General features: G+C 36.0%; 1 pseudogene; it reads left to right on the top strand.

Annotated features, from left to right (window-relative positions):
• The first annotated feature begins 4,075 nt into the window (after nucleotides 1-4,075).
• Nucleotides 4,076-23,350, top strand: LOC120112775 (annotated as a pseudogene).
• Nucleotides 23,351-23,786: the final 436 nt, after the last annotated feature.

Raw genomic sequence — 23,786 nt, 5'->3', positions numbered from 1 at the left:
TGAAACATGGGATTGGCAGTGAGATGTATGGCAGATAAGTTGTCACACCAAAATATAGAGGGTTGAGAAAGTGAGATATCCAACTTCTATAATAAACATTGAATCCAAATTAGTTCAGCGGTAACACTGGCCAACTATTTATATTCAGATTTGGTACTTGAATGAACCATAATGCATTGCTTTTTAGCATTTTGGGATATAAGATTAGGGAAAAAATATCAAAGCCACCTACAGAATGCCAGTTATCATAATCACTGGCCCAATTGGTGTCGAAATAGGCATGAAGAGAAAATTATAAGCCTTTGGTTAAATAAAAACCATAATCATCGGTATGCATCAAGTAGTGAAGAATACGGTTTCAACATTCTCACAAATTTCTCAAATCATGGATCCTTAGTATGTGGCTTGATATAGGCTCGAGATATAGCTACTGCAAACAAATTGATTCATAAATGCGACAGCATATGGTCTTGCATGTCTCATATGCGCGACCGCATTCATGTAATTTTAGAAAATCACATTGAAAGGTGCATAACTAAATGCCCTAAGCACCATTCTCACAAGAGCGACAAAGAAAAAATTGATTCAAATATCAAATACAAAGGCTCCTGCCTCAATTTTTTTGAAAAAAAATATATTTCTAATGTTTTGATTCGTCTGATTGTGGTTAGCTAGACTTTAAACTATGAAATGAAGTTAGAATAACCAGTGAAAATTGAGCCTACAGATTCTTAACACATTAAAAGTTCAACATTACACTCTCATAACTTGTTTTTATTTTGGAAAAGGAACTCCATGCCGGCAGTGTGCTTCGCACTAATTTGCGCCATTAGGAAACATACAAGGGATGTGGCAATATAATTAACACAACACTTGTTTGTTTCTATATACATTTACTTTAATATAAAAAAATGCACATTATTTTGGCAAACTTGGATAAAAAACAATATAACCAAGAAACAATGGGGTTGGGTCTCTATCTAGATTGATAAAATTTCTCATGGAGTCTCTTGTCAATATGCCGACATCTCCTTTGTTTTACTCGAATTCTTCTAATTCTGAACTCTAGCTTGTAAATATTACTTGATCTAATAAACAACATTTATTCAGAACATGCAAGCATTGATCTTGCTATAACAATCCCAATGGATCCGTGCTATAGTGTCCCTTAGTCTACATAGGTTATAGGCCACATCTGCTCCGATACCATTTTGTAATAAGTCAGGACCTTATCCAAAATGCATAGCCGAAAGGTATTATTTAAATTTTTTGATCCTATATACGTACCCAAGATCCACACAATAAAAAACAATGTGAGACTAAACACACACCTGCACGGATCCTTACAAGTGCGTGTGTGCGCACACATATATTTTTTTTGTATATTGTTGTGCCACTGCATGTCAAGCACTACTTATTTTATACACAAGATATAAATGATCTTGTACCAAAAACATACATAATCATATGGAATCTTATGAGGGATAGCTAATCCTGCCCAATAAAGTATCTTGCTGATTTGTTATAAAGGAGTTTATAAAGTTTCCAAGTGGATTTTTGAAGATCAAATATTTTAACTATCTTTTTTCAGAATGGCAAATTGGTCTAAGTTGTTCTCTTCATAGTGCGTTCAAGACACAAATGCCCATACTCGTCAACTTATCTCAAGCAAATACTTAAAACATAAAAAACCATAACACTAAATCCATACTTGCACTACTTAAAAGGGAATATATTACGAATGTTTTACTCGAACACTCAGAAAATAAAGAGGTTATAACTAGAATCCTTGTATAAACAAATTTCTTTCAGGCTTGTTTGGCTTCAGTAAGATTTTTACCTCCCTCTCAGTCTTATCATTCCTTCCCTTGTGATGAAGAATCCACACCTAACGACCTCCAAGACATACATTGAAAATAAGGAGGAAAGTAAATGATATTGAAAAGCAAAAACATAATGCAATACGTGCTGATATTTTCTAACCTTCAGTGGCTGCATGGGGATGGACATGGCGCTTATGAATCACTCAATTAAAACATATTGCTTCTGGTAAAAACATTTTGTATCAACTGTGATCTTTGCATGAGAGGATATGAACTATAAATAAAAAAGAAAAAACAAATAGCAGAAGCAACAAAAGGAATGTTATTACACTACAAGAAAAATACACTTTTTCTAACGTTTTTTTATAACTTTTACCGGCGCTTATATAGCAACAAACAGAATGTTATTACACTACAGAAAAATACATCTTTTTGGCATTTTTTACAATTTTTACCGACGCTTATAAGTGTCGGTTAAAGTTCTACCCACGCTAAACAAAACGTCGCAGAAGCGTCGGTAATATAGGAGTGGTCAAAGTTTTTGCCGATGCTATCTGAAAGTGTCATCTTAGATCCGGAAGTACGGCGATATTTATTAGCGTCGTCTTTTGACGATGCCTTTTAAAAATGTCAGCAAATTATGACGCTAGACCGAAAATTGCGGATGCTTGTGAAAAGCGTCGTTGAACCGACTTTTTTCCATAGCGTTGGATTCTGCCTAGAGATGTGCAAACAAGATCAAACTCAAAGATTTACATAGCATCACATTATTACCCAAGTCCAGTGAAAAACACATCTAATCTCAGGATCAAAACTTTAGATGGCAATAATCTGTAGAAATAGAATTCATAACAGGACCTAATTCTCTGCTTACATTTTTTATTTAAATTTTTTTGAGGGAGAATAAAAATCCCAAACCATTATATGAACAAAACGTACATCCATCATCCTCTCAAGAAAACAAAACGATAACATTTACCTTCCAAAACACCAAACTAAAGAGAAAACGGAAGAACGACCCGAACCCAAGCAACCTCAACGAGAAGCTCGCCGACGGGAAAGAGAAGACGCCATATAACCCTCCGTCCCTTTTCAGTCCCTTGGACGTCATCGGCACCGACGACAGCACTGCCGTGTGTGCCCTTTCATCTCCGCCCGCTTCCACGACGTTGGCGGCACGGATGGCAAGAACGTCAGTTCCGCCTTCGCTCGCTCCGCGAACTGGATCGAACCCCGATTCTCAACGAGAAGCAGCACAGTGCTGCAGTTGAATGCTGCTGCTGTCGTCGCCCGAGCATAGAAAGAGGCGCAGGCAGCATTCATGGCCGCCGGTGGCTCAGTTGGCGATGATGGAGTCCACCTTCTACGTACCCTCCGATTTATGGCAAAAAAAAATTTCCTACGTCATTATCTTTTTAACGTCACGACAGTTTTGTAGCAATCAATCCAGCGACAGTACGTTAAAAAAATAAATTTAGTAACGACCCAGTTAAAGCGATGAATATTATTGGCATTAGAGCTAATTACAAAATTGGTCTTCTCTCGAGGTTTTCTCTTTTGCATTCATATGGATTGCTCTAGTCCTAGGTCCATTAATTGAGATGCCTTGACGTTACAATGCGTGAGATTTTAAAACAGAATACCACAAGGTCAACTCGAAATCATAAAGAGATCCTTTCACTTTAGATAGAAACAAGAAAAGGCCTCTGACTGCTAAACCAAAGAAGGATGAATAGTGAAATAGAAAGAGGTTACATTAGGTATTCCATAAGTTGGATTTAAGCCTTTTGTCCGATCTCGATTCCTACTAAGTCTAGTTCGCAAACTAAATGAACTTGACTAGCGGTGGAGCTACGGATTGGATGACTTCGTATGTGGCCGACCACTTTGGAGCTTTGTGGGTTGAAAAAAAAAAAGAAGATGCCAAGAGTACTTCGAGATTTACTTTTTTTTTTTAACTATTTTGGGTTTATTTATACTAGATGTGTATAGGCCATATGCTTTGGTAAAAAAAAGAAGAGAAAAAAAAAAAAAGTCAAGCTTGAGGAGGAGACGGCCCAGGCCCACGGTCAAAGTCGGCCGGGCGTTGCACGATTGGTACTTACGGATCTGTCTTGGCGGGGTTGATGGGCACGCTAGGAATGAAAAATTTTAAAAGAAATTCAAAAAAAGAGAAGAAACCGCCAGCTCAGCAAATCGGACTCGCGTCCATCTGCGTGCCAAGTGCCGATGGATTCGAGACACGCCACCCCTCCCCAGTTCGCTCGAGAAAAAGAGCGGGGCGATAGCCATCCTCCCCTCTTCCCCCCGGACGGACGAGAGCCTCGGCACCAAAAGGCGGACGGCTCCCGCACACTGACGGGCGGCGACTCTACTGCCTATCCTTCCCTTTAGGAGGAGGCTCGAAGACGCCGACCTCGGTAAGTCCTCTCCTCTCCTCTTCACCCCGCCCTCCTCCCACGCAAATTTTTTTTTTCGCTCTTGTTTGCTACCGTCTTAATCTCCCGCTACAGCTTTCTTTTCCACTGGAACCTCGATTCCGGCAAGGTTATGATGCTTGAATCCATGAAGATTGCCCATGATTTGGCCGGATCTCTAACCCTCACCCAAACCCTAATCCCATTCAAGCCAGATACCCTGTTTCATGCTCGGATCTGTATACATATACCTAGATTTGCTCTGATCTTGTTTTTATCTGGTTGATCTCGTGTTGGATTTGTCATGTTTGCTTATTTCTGCTTCTTTCGTTTTGGTTTTTTTAAAACCTTAGAAGTTGTTGACCTCTGAAATCTGCAGCCCCTTGCAAATTTCTCATTGGTTAAACGATTTCACTTATCTTTGATTTCTTGCTGCACAATAATGCGAGTATTCTGCATCTGTTTTCTCTGTTAGAATATCCTTGATTTTTTAAACTTTTCTTGAGCAACTATTCATGAACTTGAATTTTTCTACCTGCTAACAATGGACTTGACTGTGGGTGTTCTTCTTGCTTTTCTTTTAAAATTTATGCCACAGTTCAAAATCCTTCTGCTAGATAAACTATCTCCTCTGAAACATGAGCAGGCTACATGTTTCTAGGCGCTAAGCTCTCTTGAATTGAGTATTGGAGTTTCTGCTCGTCCGAGGTTTGAAAACGTTATATATCATAATGATTAATTACCCCTTCCCAGTATCACTTAGCAGGCTAGATCTGTCCAAGCATGATAGAATGCATTCTGTTATGTACACAAAGTAGACACAACCTGACTAACAAGTGAAAAATATCGCTGGCTTCATGTGAATGGAAATGCAGGTATATCAGATGTAGCAGCTTACTGCTTGAGCAAAAAAAATATTTGAAATTGCATCGTATGGGCGCAAATCATAGGACCACGAAGGATGATGAGATAAGCAATTTGTTATTACTGAGGACTTTGGATTTGTGAGAGATGTTATTGATAGGTTGCAGAAATCAAAATCTTAGAATAATTTTTTTAGGGTCATCCCAGTCAGTCCCAAGTTTCAACCAACTGATATTTTCATGGAATTGCTACCTACTACAGCAAGTATTCTGAAAGAAAATTAAAACCAACCTGCAATTTATACTTATTCAAACTTTTGCCGGAGAGGTGACAATTTGCCTCTTGTTTTTGCAGTCTTCTCTCCAGATCGGTATCTTGGTTGTGCGGGTTATAACTATTTTTCTCCAGCATGGAATTTTCTTTCCTTAGCTGTTCCAGCTCAATTTCGTTTTTTTGTTAGTATTAGCCTCAGCCTGCTGCGAGGTTACTATATTCTTTTCTTTCCAGCTCCAATTTCTTTGTTCAGATCAGCTGCAGAATGACTGCTTCCATTTGATATTTTTTAGATCATCATTTTGATCTGCAGCTGAGATTCATCAGCCCTTAGCTGTTCTATTTTGACCTTGAAATCATCTATGATCTTCTCAGCCTTCTCTAGCTTGCTTTAGTCCGGATGTGGTATGGAATTCTCCTTTTTTGACGGTTGAACCCGGTCTTGACAAAAAGGTTTCCATTCAGATTTCCTTAAAAATTGAGTACTTCATATTGCTTGCTGGAGAACAGTGATTATAGCTGTAGAAGCTTTAATTTTTGAAGTTTTGATTTGAAAGATAGTAGTAATATAGGAGGGGACTGAACCAACACCATCTTAGGGGAAAATGTTCCTGAATTCAAAAGTTCATTAAGCTTCAATAATTTTTCTTACCATTTCTAATAATAATCTGTAATCTCAATATCATATGCCTGTAGTCTAACACCAAATTTCCCTTCACTGTTCTTATGAAATGATTATCGCTTAGAAATTTCAACTTAGTGGGATATGGTTCAGAATAATGCTAAATTACTTTTATTTCTGGAGTAATTTTTAGAAATCAGAGCATCTAACGGTTTCTTGGAAAAGAAGTCTGGTTTGACTAATCAGAGCACCTAACAGTTGTCCGAAAAAAAGGTGTACTGTAATTCAACATTAACTCATTGGACTTTTCTGATTTGATTAACAATTGGAAGTGGCTCTAAAGACTAGTTTCATTTACAAAAATTATTTTCTAAAATTACTGTTTTGTTTAATTTCTTTTGGATAAAGACAGTAGGCTCTTGGGCATTATGATACTCATCTTTATGCCCAGTTCCATTTTCCTTTCAAAACATAATTGCATAACTTGTCGTGATGGTTGCTATGTGTTATCATGAAATAGTATGCATTACTATGATTATTTTACCTACATGTTGTTTCAAATATTGCCTTGGTGCGGGTTGGTACATCTCGGTACACACCTCGGTACAATCTCAATACACTTTGATATGCCTCGATACACCTTAGTATGGGACGGGATGGTGTTTTCACCTACCTGAACTTGATTTTGTACCAATTCTCACCTAGTGCGGTATGGCACGCATTGTATGGACGATATCGCAGTCCATGACTTGCCTGCTCAATGAATTTTATTATGTACAACATCAACTTCAGCATAGAATTGCCAATATAACACCCATAAAGAATTGTGTAACGTAAAATATTCTAAAATTTGTGTAATAACTTTTCTGGCTTTTATTTTTCTTGTACTTTTCAAACTTTTCAGATTTGTTTTTGATTTTTTTTTTTTGACAAACTCTGATACTTTGAGAGCAACTGCAGAAATGACCAAAACTGCCAACACAATAACTCCACAGGCTTGGCCTCTGAAACAGAAACCGAGTTTTTAAAGCTTGGTCCATTCGGTAATGATCAAGTTTTGTTATTATTCAATTATCAATGATTGCCTGATCAGTCTTCTCTGAAGGTTGTTCTTATGATTGTCATTAATTTGAGGCAACCTATAGTGTTAACTATTAGAATGCAATTATTAATTCACTAGCTTGTCTTTATATTTACTTGAATTGCATATCTTTCTGAGGCTATACTGGACTTTTAATCATCACCACATGAATTATCCTTTTTTCTTATGGTTCCCTTCATTTCTCTTGGGCCTTTGTGATAGATTGAGATTTATTCAATGGTAAACTCTGCCCATTCATCTTGTTCAGGAGGGACATAGATGTTTCAATGGCTTCAACAAGGAAATCGAGAAATGTGAACAAGCGCTTTGCGAAAGTGAATGATGAGTGGCTGGATAAAGATGCGACAATTGCGAACAAAAGTAAGACACGCGTAAGTATATGTGGCCTTGGCAAACTTCATAGCTTCTTCTCTCGCAAATTCTATTTTGTTGGTCAGGTGAGACGCTGGTGTTAGCTCAATTTTTCATCTCTCTCATGGATGGATGGATTATGACATGGTTATAGAGCAGGATGTCACCTATGATAATTCCAGTTGTATGCTTTTGAAATCATCAAAGGAGATTTGGGATGCACTGAATGCTGCTGCTGCTAATTAGTACATAAAATAAGTGTTTGGGGTTGCTTTTGAAATCTTCCAAGAAGATTGGGGATGCACTGAAAATGTTTGGTTCTGCTGAAACAGACATAATATGAGTATTTGGGTTTGTCTTTACCGATTAAGACAGAGGTATTCCGTACCGATACCGGTACCCAATATAGGTGGTGTACTGACACTCGGTATGCTCAAAAAAAAAAATCCATTTTGTATCGTACGACACTGTGCTAGTGTAGCATTGGTACAGGGTCTGGTACTGAGACAGCGGACCTTGTGTTATACTCTATAAATTTTTATAGTTAATCTTTATCTTTGTATTATATTTACTCATTGTATAAATAGACTATCAAATGGATGCCTATCAGACTCTTGCTCTTAGATTTTTAGATATATGTGGGCATTAATGCCATTGCAGCTAAGTTATTTTGATTTAATGCAATGAAGTGTGCATATGCAATGTTTTTGATTTTTGTCTGTATAACTGAACTAGTAGTACAGATTTATTCTGTAATCTGAACTAGCACATTACTTGTTATTATTTTTTTCAAACTTCTGGTAATATGTCTATGCAGAAGAGGAAATTGTCCGACATGTTAGGCACTCAATGGAGCAAAGAAGAGCTTGAGCGTTTCTATGAAGCCTATCGAAAATATGGGAAGGACTGGAGAAAGGTTTGCCTATATTGTTTTCTGAACTTGCTTTGTTTTTGAGAAGGTTTCTTTGTGATATATGTTGTTTTACCCCAGTTCTGTAGTTATTGAACAAATGAATTGTTGCTATTTGATTTGTTGAAATGGATGTTATGTGGGATACTGGGGTTCCTTTTCCTTTTCTCAAGTTATGAAGTATTAAAATCTCTGCATGTATTAATAATCTTCTAAACGTATTGACTCTTTTGGGTTACCAGGTGGCTGGTGCAGTACGTAATAGATCGTCAGACATGGTGGAAGCTCTTTACAATATGAATAGGGTAAAGTGTATTTTCTTGATGTGATATTTTATTCCTTGAATTTGTGCAACCTTTTCCTGATCCTATAATTAGGTTCTGCTTCTGAAATAAATGTTAACTAAAAAAAACTTTGAAGTATGAAATTTTATTTACTGGCTTATCAGAAAACAGACATGCATATCAGAAATTTGAAGAGGAGAGGTAAAAAAAACACAGACATGCACCTACATTTTGAAGGGTGCAATTTGCCTGCACATACATCTGTTTGCTTGATTGTGCATGTTGTTCATAGATCTTTTAATAAACTTAGTTTAGATTAACCTTTATATTTACATGATGTTCACATTCTTCTCCATATAGACACATACATATATACAAGTACATTTATCACGTATAACAATCTGTCAATTATTCTGTTTCCTAAAATTTTTGCGAAACTACTGTAACTTCCTCTCTCCAAACTAATATAATCCTGACCAGGAAGAAATTATGATCCATACACTAATACCGAAACAAAATAGTAGATACCTTTTGATAGAAGTTGCATGTTATGATCAGTGGAGTTATCTTAACTGCTGCAATAATATATGGTTCAACACTTTTATACTGTTTCTTTCTTTTTTTAATTAAGTTTTCCTTAAATGTATGTATGTGAGCTTTTGGTTCTATAAAGTTAATGGCTTTGGCTTCTTGATGTATCTATTTTTGGTATTTACTAACACTATCATGTAGTTTGCATGGAGTATCTTATCTATTGCCCTCTAGTTTTATGTTACTCTCTCGCTAGTTGTATCATTCTTGTTTGGTCACCATTCACCTTTAATGTTTTCCCTACATATACCATTATATGCTCTCAAATACCAGTACAAGCCATATTATTGTAACTTGTATTTCGATAGCTCATTTTTCCTTTTCCTAGTGAAGTTTTTTTTTTTTTTGTTGGATCAAGCGTTACCTTTAAACATGACAATCTGCACAAACAGCTTGATGACTTAAACCCTACTAACACTATCTTCAAGATGCTTCTGGGATTCTTGAAATTCAGATTGAACTGTTGCACAGGTCACAAGTTTTATGATTATGTAGTCCTGCAAACAATGAAAATTCTTCATATATCTCAGCTATGAACTTCAGAACACTGCAATAATGGCTAGTAGTCAGCTTTCGATGCACTAGATTCAAAGTTAATGATGAGCAAATGAGGCTAACCACATGATTATTGATTCTTCCACCCAAAGTTGTATTCTGAACAACCTTGAACCTTGAAATTTCCAGAACGAGATCAAATTTTTTAGTTGATTTATTTCCGATAAGGTTGAAGTTATGATGAACCATGTTGCCATGGATATGCTGGTTGGAGTGTGTGTCTGTGTTGGATCCTTCTAATGCCTAAGAGTTTTTCTCGTGGCCTCGTTCCTAGTGTAATATTTACACCCACATCATGCTGTGTCAATGTGGGTACTTCAGGGTAAATCAGAGTGTGGCAGATAAGATAGAAGAACAGCTTAGAATTTTTTTTTCCAGTATTCCAGTTGACAACCTTATCTGATTGCCTTTGGGCTATGTGTCATGACTTGACCTATGGAATGGTTGAGCACTCTTTTCTTTGGCTAATAGAGGTACAGGATTCGATCACATGTATATTGTATCAGCATACCTTGCATACTACTGATTTATGTTTTTTTCCCCAATAATTTTACTATAACCATTTTAGAGTACACTGTTGTTGTTTTACTCTCTTAATTTTTATAATGATGTCTTGAGAAAAAGCTGACCTTATAAGTCGTGTGTTTTCTTCATGACTATAACTGGTCACTATGCAATCTCAGGCATACTTATCCCTCCAGAAGGAACAGCTACTGCAGCTGGATTAATCGCAATGATGACTGATCACTACAATATTCTGGTGAGATTGGATATTGAGTTTCATATTGATGTTACTGTTACTATATAGGCTTATTTGGTGCTCAATTGCTTTTTTTTTTTTGGTACATACGGACATGCATGTATACACACATATGCACTCATATGTACATGTATTTGTGTATATATGTGTGGGTGTGTGCGTGTGTGCATGCATCAGTTGGATCATGGAGAGAGCACTATATCTGGAACCTTATGCATGCGTGCGAGCGAGCGACTTTATACATAGTGAAGTTGATAGTGTAAAGGTCACTATCTTTGAAACCTTGGGTAAAGCACCTGAGTAAATATTTCATGTACTTGGTGCCATAAAGGATGTGCCTGGTCCAAGTTTCCAACACAAAAGTGTAGTCTCTTTGTTTATATGGATTTATAATTCCATAACAATTATGCCTACAAAAGTGTCGTACATCTCCACCAGACTCGGAGGTTTTTATTTAAGTGCAACTGGCAAATCTCCTTTCGTAGTAAAAAATTGCTTTTGCTTTTAAACTTCATGAAGTCATTGGACTTGGTGAAATATAAACTAGACTGATGAAGGCAAGATTACTAAAAATAATTGACATTTTCAATAGACAAAATAATATGGATTTTAAATTTAAAAATTGGTTTTGTCTATATAATTACAAAACGTGTTAACAATGAAAATGTCTATATTTGTCAAAGCGCCTGTACTGATAAGCATTGCTGCCCATTGATAATGTAAAGTCCATACCCACTGCTGAACACTGTCAAAATTCCTGGGTTTGCTCTATGCCAGTAATCTAAAAAGTTGAGTTTAAATTATGGATGATAGATTAAATTACGTACCATAACCATAAACATCAAGCCTTGTTCGAACTAGTTGGGTTTGGTTTCATGGATCCTCATTTGCCAAATTTCATGCTTAAAACTATGTAATAGGTGGAAATCTTCTGCTTAAAACTTCTCATTACTACACAAGAACAAATTGTTGGAACTGTACCTCATAGAAGAAGAACACAGTTATGGTACTTAGACTTTAAAAGTCATATTATTGTTGATACACAACTTGAAATGGACTTCTAACAATAGATAAGGTGTTTCCATTAAAATGGCCACCCTATGTCCATTATTCTTCAGTCTGTAAATTCTTTTTAACATGCACTGGTCCCATAACCTGGAGAGCAATTTGAGTTTTCAAGGACCTCCTTATCATTCACAATTAAACATATTGAGTTGGATTGCAAAGATGTTTGCCATGGTTTTGACAAATTATTTCACCTCCCACTGATAAATCTTTAGTTATTTAGGGATATAAGTTTTGCAAAGTTAACAGTGTATTAGTTTCTATTGTTGTAAAAAAGGAAAAGAAATCTATAGGCTGGATGCTCTAAGGTGATATATGGTAATACAATCAGTATGACCTTGTTATCTGGATGCACTGAATGAAGTTTTGTATGATATTATTGCTTATTGTATAGTTGTTTCTTTTTATAATTTTCCAAATATCTAATGTTTGTGGCTGTTTAACTGGACAGCTATGGTATTGCTCGACTTATAAGATATATTCTATGCTACAACTGAATTGGTTCTTTCAGTGCTGCAATATGCTCTAAATATCTCATGGCTGTGCTTCTGAAATTTTCCACGGTCAACCTTAATTTTGATCTTGTTACTGTTTGGTTGGACAACTTGGCTGTTATCTGAAGCAAGGAACTATCAACTGACAGGAAGGGAGCGACAGTGGTCGTGAAAGCAATGATGTGTCTAGAACATCTCGCAAGACTCAAAAGCGTGGTCGGGGAAAATTTCGACTCATGTCAAAAGGTTCCGATGGTCCCTATCCTGATCTACTGCAGTATCAGTCAGGTCCAACATCAGGATGCCTGTCATTATTAAAGAAGAAGCGATCTGGAGGTAACTTTCAAGGTTTCAGCATAATGGCTCTGTAGAATTTTTCTGAATACCTTTATTGGAAGCATTGCTGCTTCATTTGACAATCCACCTGAGACTTAATATGGCCGAAAAGTTCGCTGCAAAGCATTTATATTTTAGAAGATCAGGAGATATAGATGCAGAAGATTGATCTTGTCATCTCCAAGTGCCTACTTATTTTAGTTTCAAGAAATCAACATTTAGACTTTCCAAGAACTTTTTTAATTCTTTATCACTATCAATTTGAGGTAGCAGCGGATGAAAGTAGAACTAAACAAAGGAAACATTTCTGGTTGCATTTATATAATTCTGAAGGATCTGAGTACAATACATTGATTCTTCCATGCCCATGATTTTCTTCTAGACATATGCGATGACCAGTCATCTAAGCAGTTGCATTTATAGATGCTTCAATTACATATTCACATGCACCAAGGATTAAGATATTGGTGTGAGTACCCTTGCTAGTCGGCTGTCAGCTTGGCATCATGAATTTCTTAGACATTTGCTTTGGCCAGTTATATGCATTTATAGATGCTTCAATCAAGCACACATGCACATGCACCAGGGTTTTAGATATCAGTGTGAGTACCTGTGCCAATCGGAAGTTGGCATGGCATGGCTATTCATGCCTGAACTTGTCTTACTTGGCTGAAGCATATTAGAAAACTTAAAAAATAAAAACATATTAAATATGCTTTAATAGGTGCAGTGCAGACTTGCTGGGTGCTGGTACTAATCCAGCAAGGTACATGTGGTTGGCACTCTAAACCAGTTAATGCCTGCACTTGTCTTACTTGGCTAAAGCAAAAACTAAAAGTACTTAAAAAGTGTTAAAATATGGATTTAACAGGTGCAGCGCAGATCCTGCCGGGTGCTGATACTTACCCAGCATGGTATATGCTGGCTGGCACTTTTAACCATGACATGTGCACAAACATGCAGAAATACTGGTGTCAAATACTCCCATTTTATATTTTATAACTCCCAGTTGTAATATCTAGAGCTGCAGTATCTGTTAAGTTGGCAGTGCGCCTATCATCATTCCCAACTGCCAAGTGCTGTTTATATTTATTTATGTAATTTTGTTGAAATTAATATCTTTTAATTTTAGTCTTTGCTTTAAAATTTTCTATGACTTGCCTCGAAGGAAACTCTTCAGTTGCAGAGCTTCTGTGCATATAGCCAGATTGGTTTTTTCCGAAATTCTTGACATGGCTTATTGTTCGGCTGTTGTTCAAGTACCCTCTTGTATAGCTTTATATCAAGGCTTCCGACTTTGGATTGATAGTAGTGGTGAAATTATGTACATTATGATATTCTTATGTTTCATTTCACATTGTTCTTGTCATTATCATAATTTTAACCATTGCGCTTTATTCCTTTGCCTATAATTCTTGTTAGTTGCCACTATACTTCATCTGGTCTGGAAGCTTTTTTATTTATCAATGTTAGAATCTAATTCATTTCAGTTTAATGTGAATGTCATGAGTCTCACTTAGTCAACCTCTGTTGTGGATGTTCTCATGCTTCTGATGTTTGTATACGTAAATACAGACACAAAATTTAATGTTCTATTTTTTCAGCTGAATAAAATTGAGTTCTTGAAACATTGCCAGATCTATTTCCAGGTAGCCGACCTCGTGCGGTTGGGAAAGGACTCCCCGCATCCCTGTTTCAAATATGTACAGCAGAGACGACAGGGGATAAAATACTTTCCCAAATAAACAAGCATTGAAATCTGTTTCAAACACTGCTGATGATGAAGGTGCTCATGTGGCCTGCATTGGCTTTAGCAGAGGCTTCTCAGAGAGGAGGCTCACCGCAGCTTTCTAGAACCCCTGGAAGAAGAGCTGATCACAGGAGATCTTCTCCTGCTAAGAGTGGTGAAAAAAAGGTGAGCATCTTAAGTTCTGGAGTTTTATTTCTTCTGCCATAATGCTATAAATAATAAAAAATTCTCTTCCTAATACAAAATGTAGAACGAGTCGGAGATGGACAGCTCAAAGTTAGTTGGTGTTCAAATTGAGGGCGATTGTCATGAAGGCAGTTTAGGAAGTAGAGAAGCTGAGAATGGAGATTTTTGTTAGAGATGTCACTCGTCTGATAGAAAATGACGGGGCTGCAGCAGTTGAAACTAGAAGGAAGGTGAAGAAACTTCAGGAAAAGAGAAAAAAGCAGCAGCAGACATGGAAAATGATCAACTTGATGATGACAGGGAAGCATGCAGTGGTACTGAAGAAGGCATCAATATTAGAAAAGTTAAAGATGAAAATTGACGGAGAGACTATGGAGGGTAAAACTGTAAGAGGATCCAAGAGTTCAAGGAAAAGAAGCCCGCCAGCTATTTTTTGGAGGTACGTGTCAAATTTTGTGCTTTTTCTTAGGATTCTCAATATGATTAAAAGGTAGTTATCATTTCTTCTTTTGAATATTTTTATTTGTGGCTGTGACGACATTTTATTGTTTGTTCCTTTATTTCTAGCTTAACAATGTACAAATTGGGAATTGAATTCTTTACTACCATCTTCTTTTATTTAACTGTGTTGCTTATTCCATGTACTATATGGTCAAGTGTCATATTGACATTGAGCACATCTTTGATCCCTTTCTAGACAAATGAGCAAGATTGCGCCACCCCCCACCCCACACACAAAAAGGAAAAAGAACTTTCATAGTTCTGGTGATAGACCAAATCTTTTATATTGAATATTCTAATCTTCTAAAGATGAATTATTTGAATAATTTTTGGTTACTTATTCGGTATGTTGGTCATTGAAATATTTTCATGATTCTCAATTTTTCTCGTTTAGTTCTTTGTATGTGATTTTTACCTTTTGTTTCCTTTCCAGCTTGAATAATATAATATATTCTATGGAATGTGCATAATGCTAATTTTGTTTCCTTTCAAGCTTGACATTGAGAATATGTTAAATTGATTGGTGCATGATGCTATAACAATTATGTTGTTTCACTTTCTTTTGGCACATGCCATCTTGTCTTGTTGTCTGTTACATCAATGCCTACGAAATATTATCTTGTTCACTGTTTGTTCATGTAGATGAAGCTTCCGCCCTTGATGCTCTACAGACACTTGCAGATTTGGTCTGTAATATCTTGCTGCCTACCTCTACCGTTGAATCTGGGTTAGTTTTCCTGTTCATATGTCTCAGATTTTTTTTTGTATTTTTTAATTTTACTACTACTCTAGTATGATACATAACAAGTCATTGTTGTCAGAATTAGTGTTCATCCTTTTGAGTTTGCAATGCTTTCTTTTTTCGTATTGAATTATTGAAGTACTTCCTTTGGTTCCTTTTGTTTCCTTTTCAGAGATTAAGAATGCACATTCTCATGACCTTTCATTCTAGATCTTTTTTGAAGAACTACTATTACCCAAAAGTTAGTATGAAATTGTTGTTGGGATGTATTTACAATTTGTAAAGTGGGTCATTGTTCATAATTGTTACATTACTAACATGTTCAGGAAACTTGTTTCAAGTGAATTAAACTTGTAAACCTCACTATTTGTGGATTGGAAATTGGATTCAATGTCTTTTGGTTTTTGAAGTTTGGTATCAACTTAGATCTGAGCTGCCTAAGAACATTTTACTGTCATTTATCTGTAAATATATGTATACAGAAAAACAGGAAGTTATGCCAGATAAGGTGAACGTAGATTGTTTATCATTAATCAACATGGCACAATAATCTTATTACATCCATGGTTTTAAATTTTCAGATTTTCAGTCTAAACATGTCAAAATTTGACCTTGATTTTGGAGGTTTGGCAATTTCAGCCCATTTGCAAACCCTATCTTGTCTAAGGCTAAAGGGCCAAAGGCCTTATTTTGCAGAACCTCTAGGAAGAACGTTGCATTTTTATCTCAACTAATAATTTTTGAGTTTGTTGCCAAAGGCATGTTAAGTTCTAGTTTATTAGAAGTTTAGGGCACTAAATTTTCTTAAGCATTTATTGTATTAATTAATCATTTGAAATTCTACATACTGGGCATGATTTTGGTCAGTCCTGCTTAAACTTTCATGCACATTACCGAAGAAGTTCTATAACTTGAAGTGGATTAATAAGGTATAAATTCTCAGTAAATAGAGTTTTATTTTTTGATGATGTCTAAGATTCTCTATTAGCCTGATATTTCCATGGTGGCTGGTTGAGGAGGTTATTTGTGGTATAGCATGGAAAAAATTTTCTCTCTTTCTAAAACTTTCTTGATGATGATTCTATGGGGTCTAATAATGATCATTTTGTGTCTAAAGTAAATGGTAGTTAATATTAATATAATCAAACATTTCTTGACTTTTATTAGTACTAGTGGATACAAAAGATAATTGCTCATTCCTCACTCTCTGTAGGACTCCTGATAAAACCTTTATCTTCCGTGCTGGTGCTTGCAGATGCACCCACATACTAATGCAACGAATGAGCGCATGCGCATGCGAGTGAGAGAGTTCATTCATCATATACAGATTGGAGTTTAGCTGCTCAATATCATTGCATATATAAAAGAACAAAAACCAAGACATGATCCTTTAATCATTTCTGGAGACAAGTCCTTTTAGTTAGTTTGACTAAATGATCTTGCTTCGACATGTCTGAGTACTGTACTTTTTTTTCCTTCAGAGGTTATCATGAACTGTTTAAAGGATTAATGTCTAATTTATGAAATTTGTCGATATTAGCCAAATGAATTTACTAGCACTGTGTTTTTTGTTTTTTAATTTCACCTTTCTGACCTTATCTACATGTTATTCATTTAAAAACTGATCTTCCGTTTTTCTAATATGTATGTCTTTCTCGTATGAATTCTAGAATCATCTTTCCAAGTTAAAGAAGAGAAAAAAACATCAACACTGCTGAGGAGCCTAATATACCTGAATCAATGTCAACAACACATGAGAGAGATCAGGCCAAAGTTTCAGTGAAAAAGGAGACAGGGTATTCGACAAGTGTTGGTACTGATGCTGTTACCAGGAAAAGTGCTAAGCCTGCAAAGTGTTTACGTCATGATGTAAATGCCATTTCTGAAGTGAAGCAGCAAACTTGTGCATGCACCAGTAAGATGCAGAAAAAAAAACGGAAGTCTTCGACTGGAAAAGTAAGATTCTAATGCAACTGTTTTGATAAACATGATATTGCCATCTCATTTTTTGCACTTACCGTCATTTGTTCAGTGTATGAGATGTCTTTTTCAGGCAGGATATGAGCTGCCTTTGTTTTATGACTTCTACCTATTTATTTTTACCATTTGCAGGCTTCAAAAGGTGAATTTAATGGTGATTCTCAGAAATGTGAACCACAGAAGATAGAGGTGCCTTAATCTTTCTTCCTTTTTTTCCTCATAACTTGATTTCTTATTATGATGGCTAAAAAATGTTTCTGGAATAGTTTTAAAGACTCTGATTGACCTTTTTTTCTTTCTATTATAGTTGAATTTCAGCTGGCTATTTCTTGTCAAATGTACTATATGCAAATCGATACATTGATATTTAGCTTCTTTTAGTAAGTCTATATATTATATAATGCATGAAATAAACTCTATTATATCCCCCTTTTCTTGTACAATGAAAACGGGTTGTACCTTATTTTGTTAGTTAGCACCAATGTGAGGAGATAACTTTGATTCTGCCTGGTATGCATGAGCTCTTGGTCTTGTTTGTGTGTGTTTCATAATTGTTAGATTTGATTAGCCCTATGCTGTTCTCGTTGCCATTATTGATGACTTCTACTTATGGCCTTCTAGCAAGGCTTGTTCATGTGCAGTCTTTTTGTGAATAATAAGACTTAGCAATTTGAAATCCTAATGCAAAAAGAACCTTTATAAAAGAGGCTTCAATCATAAAGGGCGGCTCAGTGCACAAGGCTCTTGCCATTGTTTTGTCTAGGGATGCTCAAATTTACACAGCCTTACCTTTGCATGTGGAGAGGCTGCTTCTGTGTTTCGAACTTGCGACCATGGAGGAACGGTGCCATTGGGCCATGGTTCACCCTCAGGCTTCAATCATGACGTGGCATTTTTAAAGCTTCTTGGATAGCCTTTGTACCCTTCTTTCATGAAAAGGCTCAGATGTCTTGGTCGATGGTCTTGCTAGTGGTTGAAATTTTTTTGTGGACTTCTTAACCATCACAAGGTCCAAATTCACATGTGGTAAAGATGGGGAGTAGGAGGAACATTTTCCCCTTAATACTTTCTGCCTAATACATTCAAAAGAGGACATTAAATTATTTTTGCTAGTTTTGACTAAGAAGGTTAAAAATTGGAAAAAGAATCGATGATTAAAAAAAGAATAAACAACAGTATTAAGTAATTAAATGTCAGAAAGTGGTAGACATGAAGAGATGCACAACTCTTTGTGCTAATTTTGCTAAAGTAACCATACATGTATACTAGAACTTCTCAAAACTCAGGTCAATGGAGGCGTAATTAAGTATCACATATTCATGGTTAAGCGATTGCCATGGAGGCGTAATTAAGTATTACATATTATGTAGGTGCCAGCTAAACATTGGCACGGTAGAGGTATTGTGCCATATGATTCTAATACTTGACACACCCCATTGCAAAAAGATTCACAAATCTGTAAAAGGATTCACATTTGTCAAGGTTTATTCTATATTTATATTTTTTAATAAACTTATATTAATTATTATTGGTGAACATTATTTTTTAGTTTTGCTTTTATCTAGGATTACACCAGTCTTCCTTGATATATTTATCTATTGTTGTTAAAAATGTGCATTAAAATAATTTTAAGCAATTGTTGCTCAAGCTAACATTTCATAACTACGTTTAAGCATTAACCACAAAAATAAGCTCAAAATTGATATATATCTGGTTTGACTGATTAAAATAATACATTTAAGTTGATGCATCCCCCCCCCCCCCCCCAGCAAAAAAGAAAAAAAAGGCACGCACACACAAAAACCAGAATATAAAAAAGAAGAACTTCATTTTCTAAAATTTTGATTCAAATTCTTCATGCCAATCTATTTTCATCTTTTCTGTTAGTTTTCTAGTTTTCTTTGTTTGCCTTATATTTATATTTCACTTTATTTACTATTTGCAATTTGAGAATAATTTATGCTGACTGTGTTTTTTCTTTCTCTGATGGAGTAATTGATAGATGAATTCCTTCTGAAAATAAGATGGCACGAAGTTCTAGTTATGGATTTCTATTAATATTTCTTCTGATGCACTTGTTTTCCAGGTCTCACCAGAAGAAGGGAAGAGATTGATTAGTAAAACTAGACGTGTTAGTCAAGTTAGTTCATCACCAAAGCAAGCAAAATTGGTTAAACCACAGGAGAACTCTTCTTCAAGTACTGATCTACTTAGACCAGTCACAGATTCAAACGAAACAATTGTACAGGCTTCTAGTACTTGTCCTGTTAGCTTGCTAACCAAAAGTAGAAGCCGCCGCAAGGTAGGTCTACAGAAAGCATGGAGATCGAAGGAGTTTAAGTCCAATGAGAATACTGTAGGCAATCGTCCTGATAAGTACTCACATCCTATCAACAGGGTGGTTGATCTCAAGGTTTGATATATTTTATCTTCTATGGTCCAAGTGTTACTCAGCTAGAAGTTTTTAACAAAGTCTGATGTTACTTCTTGCAGCAAAAACTTTCTCACAGCTTGTCTTCTCGAATGTTGCGTAGATGGTGTATGTTTGAATGGTTTTACAGTGCGATAGATTATCCTTGGTTTGCCAAAAGTGAGTTTGTAGAGTACCTAAATCATGTGAGATTGGGCCATGTGCCAAGGCTAACTCGTATCGAGTGGGGTGTCATACGAAGGTATTTTCATATTTCGTATTTATGTTTTATTGAGACTGTTTACCTAAATGCTTGTTTGTTCATTATCGCAGTTCTCTTGGAAAGCCACGTAGGTTGTCAAAACAGTTTTTGCAGGAAGAAAGAGAGAAGCTTGAGCAATATCGGGAATCAGTAAGGAAGCATTATGCTGAACTTCGAGCTGGTGTTAGAGAAGGACTCCCAACAGATCTGGCTCAGCCTTTATCAGTTGGGCAACGTGTTATCGCTTGTCATCCCAAAACAAGAGAAATTCATGATGGAAGTATTCTGACTGTTGACCGGAACCGGTGCAGAGTTCAATTTGATCGGCCTGAATTAGGGGTCGAGCTTGTGATGGTAATTGCGTTATAAAACAGCTGCTGCTTAGCTAATTAGTTTTGTTCTTTCTTATTGTTTTTGGAATCTTTGACCTTGTTATTTATATTTTTGAAATTACATCATTAAATTCCCTAATTCAAATTTATTGTTTTACAATTTGAGGACGAACTTGTAGCTGTGAGGAGACGAATATTTATATAAGCATTTACTGATTTACATGCACAGATACATAGAGGCATACACAGTGTGCACACACATACATACATGCACGCAAGCATGCGCAATACATACATACATCTGTCCATGCATTTAGATACATCCTTGATTGGCACCTTAATCCTCTGTTTGGTATGAAGGACGGATTGGAGGATGGATGGATGGAGGAGGGAGCCGTCTATTTAGTGAAATATGGAAGGATGCATAGGAATGATTCCTTCCTTTATTTGGTGTAGAAGGAATGAAAGACAGGATGGATGATATGTATATGACATTTTTACTAACTACCCTTTAATAAAAGTATTATTATTATCAATTTATAACACTTATTTATACTAAAGGAGGACAATATATAAACTTATAGTTTTTATAATTTATAATTATATAAAAAATTATATAAATATTTAATTTAAATTTATTCTCGTTAAATAAATGATTTTATAAATTAGTTATATATGAATTAATTTATTTATATATTAATTATATAAATGGCTAATTAATTTATAATTTAATTAAAATAGTTAATCAATTTTATATAAATATTTAACCAAAAATAAGTGAATATAAATAGAAAAATAGAAGACAATTCTAATCTTTTGCTTATAATTATGGAAATTATGCACTAAAACTAAAATAATTAGTAATAAAATTTAATAGTATAGGGTTAATAGTATAGGTAAAACAAAAAAAATATAAATAAAATGAATGAAAAAGTGAAAGTGTTAGAGTTTTGTCAAAAATTAATGAGGGGCAATTTTGGCAATGTAGAATCTCACCTTCACATTTTCCATCCATCCTTCGATGCAAATTGGTGGGTCAGGATGGATGGGCAATCCCTCATTTTCATCCATCCTAACTTTTTTTTTGAATCAAATGGTGGATGGGGGCCATCCATCCTTCCAACCCTATATATCCTCCCTCTCATGAACCCAACGAAACACAGGGTAAGTCTTCCATTAATCTTCATATACAACTTTTTGTAGCTTATTCATTCCATTCTATCTTTTTAGCTTCTTTTTCATCACCAGATCTATTGTTTGTTCATCATCGGTCACTTTTATGTCAAATTCTTGGTGGGGATGTCCCTTAAGTTCAAGGGGATCGTATCTCTAAGATAAAGTAACTCCCTTAGCATTGATGGTTGGGTTATGGACTTATGGTATGGTAGACCTAGAGATGCAAATTGGGCTTGGCCAGCCAATGGCTGTTCAACCCAGCTTGTATTGTAAGTAGGTTGGGCTAATGTTTCTTTGGCTTGGCTGAGCTTGGGTCTCAAATTTGTGGCCCCATTTAAAACCGTGTTGAGCTTGGGCCACTGATTTATGAGCTTGATAGCCCCACTCACCCTGGCTCAAAATTCATATAGTATGTACATGTATTTTAGATACCCACACATACATATATATGCCTAAATATTACCTGTTTATAAGCAAATATTATCTGTTTTTTAAGTAAAGTCTATTAACTGTTTTAGGAACCAAAATGTATGTTTCTTGATTTTTATTCTTCGGTATGGTATGGCACATGTAGGCATGAGAAGACATGCTAGGGCTGGCCGCTGGCTGGTATGCCCCATGTCAGCGATGCTTGAACTCTTGGTGGAGAAAATCTTAATACTAAAATGGTAGTGCTCTTTTATTGAAGCAATTGGATTTTCTTGGGTTTCATAGTTTATTTTTGATCATTGTTGTTTACTATTCAAGTGCAATTTGATGCTTCTTTTTTTTGTTTTGTTTTGGATTCTAAGGGTTGGTTACCAAATGAATGTTTTTGCTGTTTATTGACAAAAGATTCAATGTGATTTGTGACTTCTGAATTTTATAGCAAGCTCCTGGATATTGTGTAATCACCAATACTATTTCCAGGATATCGACTGCATGCCACTGAACCCATTGGAAAATATTCCTGAAGCTCTTAGAAGACAGAATATTGTTGCGAATAAGTTTTGCACCAGCTTCTCAGATACAAAGCTAGATGATGGATCCAAGGAGTGGAAGATTGGAGGCTCCATGAAGTTTGCTCCAGCTGAGAGTTTGGAAATTACAAATGGGTCTTCTAATATTGCTTCTTCTAGTTATCCGATGCATACTTTAATGAAGCAGGCAAAGGTTTTTTGCTTTTCATTCTGTATCCTTTTCTGTTTTGAACAGTGATGGTTTGTAAAGGAGTATCCTAACGGGCGAACCTTTCTGACAGGGGGACACAATTGATGCCATTGTACAGGCTAAAGCTACTGTAAATGAAGTTGCAGTTGCTGCACAACAGGCAATGTACAGTCAGCCTTGTACATTGTCACAAATACAAGAAAGAGAAGCTGACATAAGAGTCCTTGCAGAGTTGTCGCGTGCCCTTGATAAAAAGGTAATGCTTGTTGGTAACAATTCCTTGTGGTGGGGTTTCTTACTGCAATATATCCTTCGCTACCAAAGTCCTAGGGAAAATTTATTGTTGACCCTAGAAATTTGCCATAAGGCTTGATGGTTATGATTCCGTGTATAACATTCTGTATACCATTATGTTATCTGCTTTTTTCATACTATAAAAGCAGGAGATGTTATTGTCAAAGCCTTTTCCTGTTGAATTTGAGGTAAGTTATGGAGCAGAAAGCATACCTGTCAGTTGAGAAGGCTCCAAGGACTTGGCACATTTAATGACCAGTTCGATCTGGTGTCAACCTCTGGAAATGGGTGTGGTTTTCTAGGCCAATGCTAAGTTAGGCAAGAAAGGTGCTTGTTGTGAAACCTGCCAGTTGGTGGTAGAAAGGTTTTACTTAATGGTTGCAATTCAAGTTAATAAAACAAATAAGAGACTCTCCAAAATTCACCATAAAGAGCATTGATGTGGACATAAGCATAAAAAACATCTACATGTATTGTGGGCTTATGGGCTTATAATTCATGCACCCTATAAAATTCAAAATAGGGTTGCAAAACAGAAATCGGAACTGCTCAATACA

The sequence above is a fragment of the Phoenix dactylifera genome, chromosome 12, assembly GCF_009389715.1.
Source record: "Phoenix dactylifera cultivar Barhee BC4 chromosome 12, palm_55x_up_171113_PBpolish2nd_filt_p, whole genome shotgun sequence".
Classification (NCBI taxonomy): Eukaryota; Viridiplantae; Streptophyta; class Magnoliopsida; order Arecales; family Arecaceae; genus Phoenix; species Phoenix dactylifera.
Note: the sequence above shows the minus strand (reverse complement) of the source record. Positions and strands in the feature narration are given on the sequence as shown.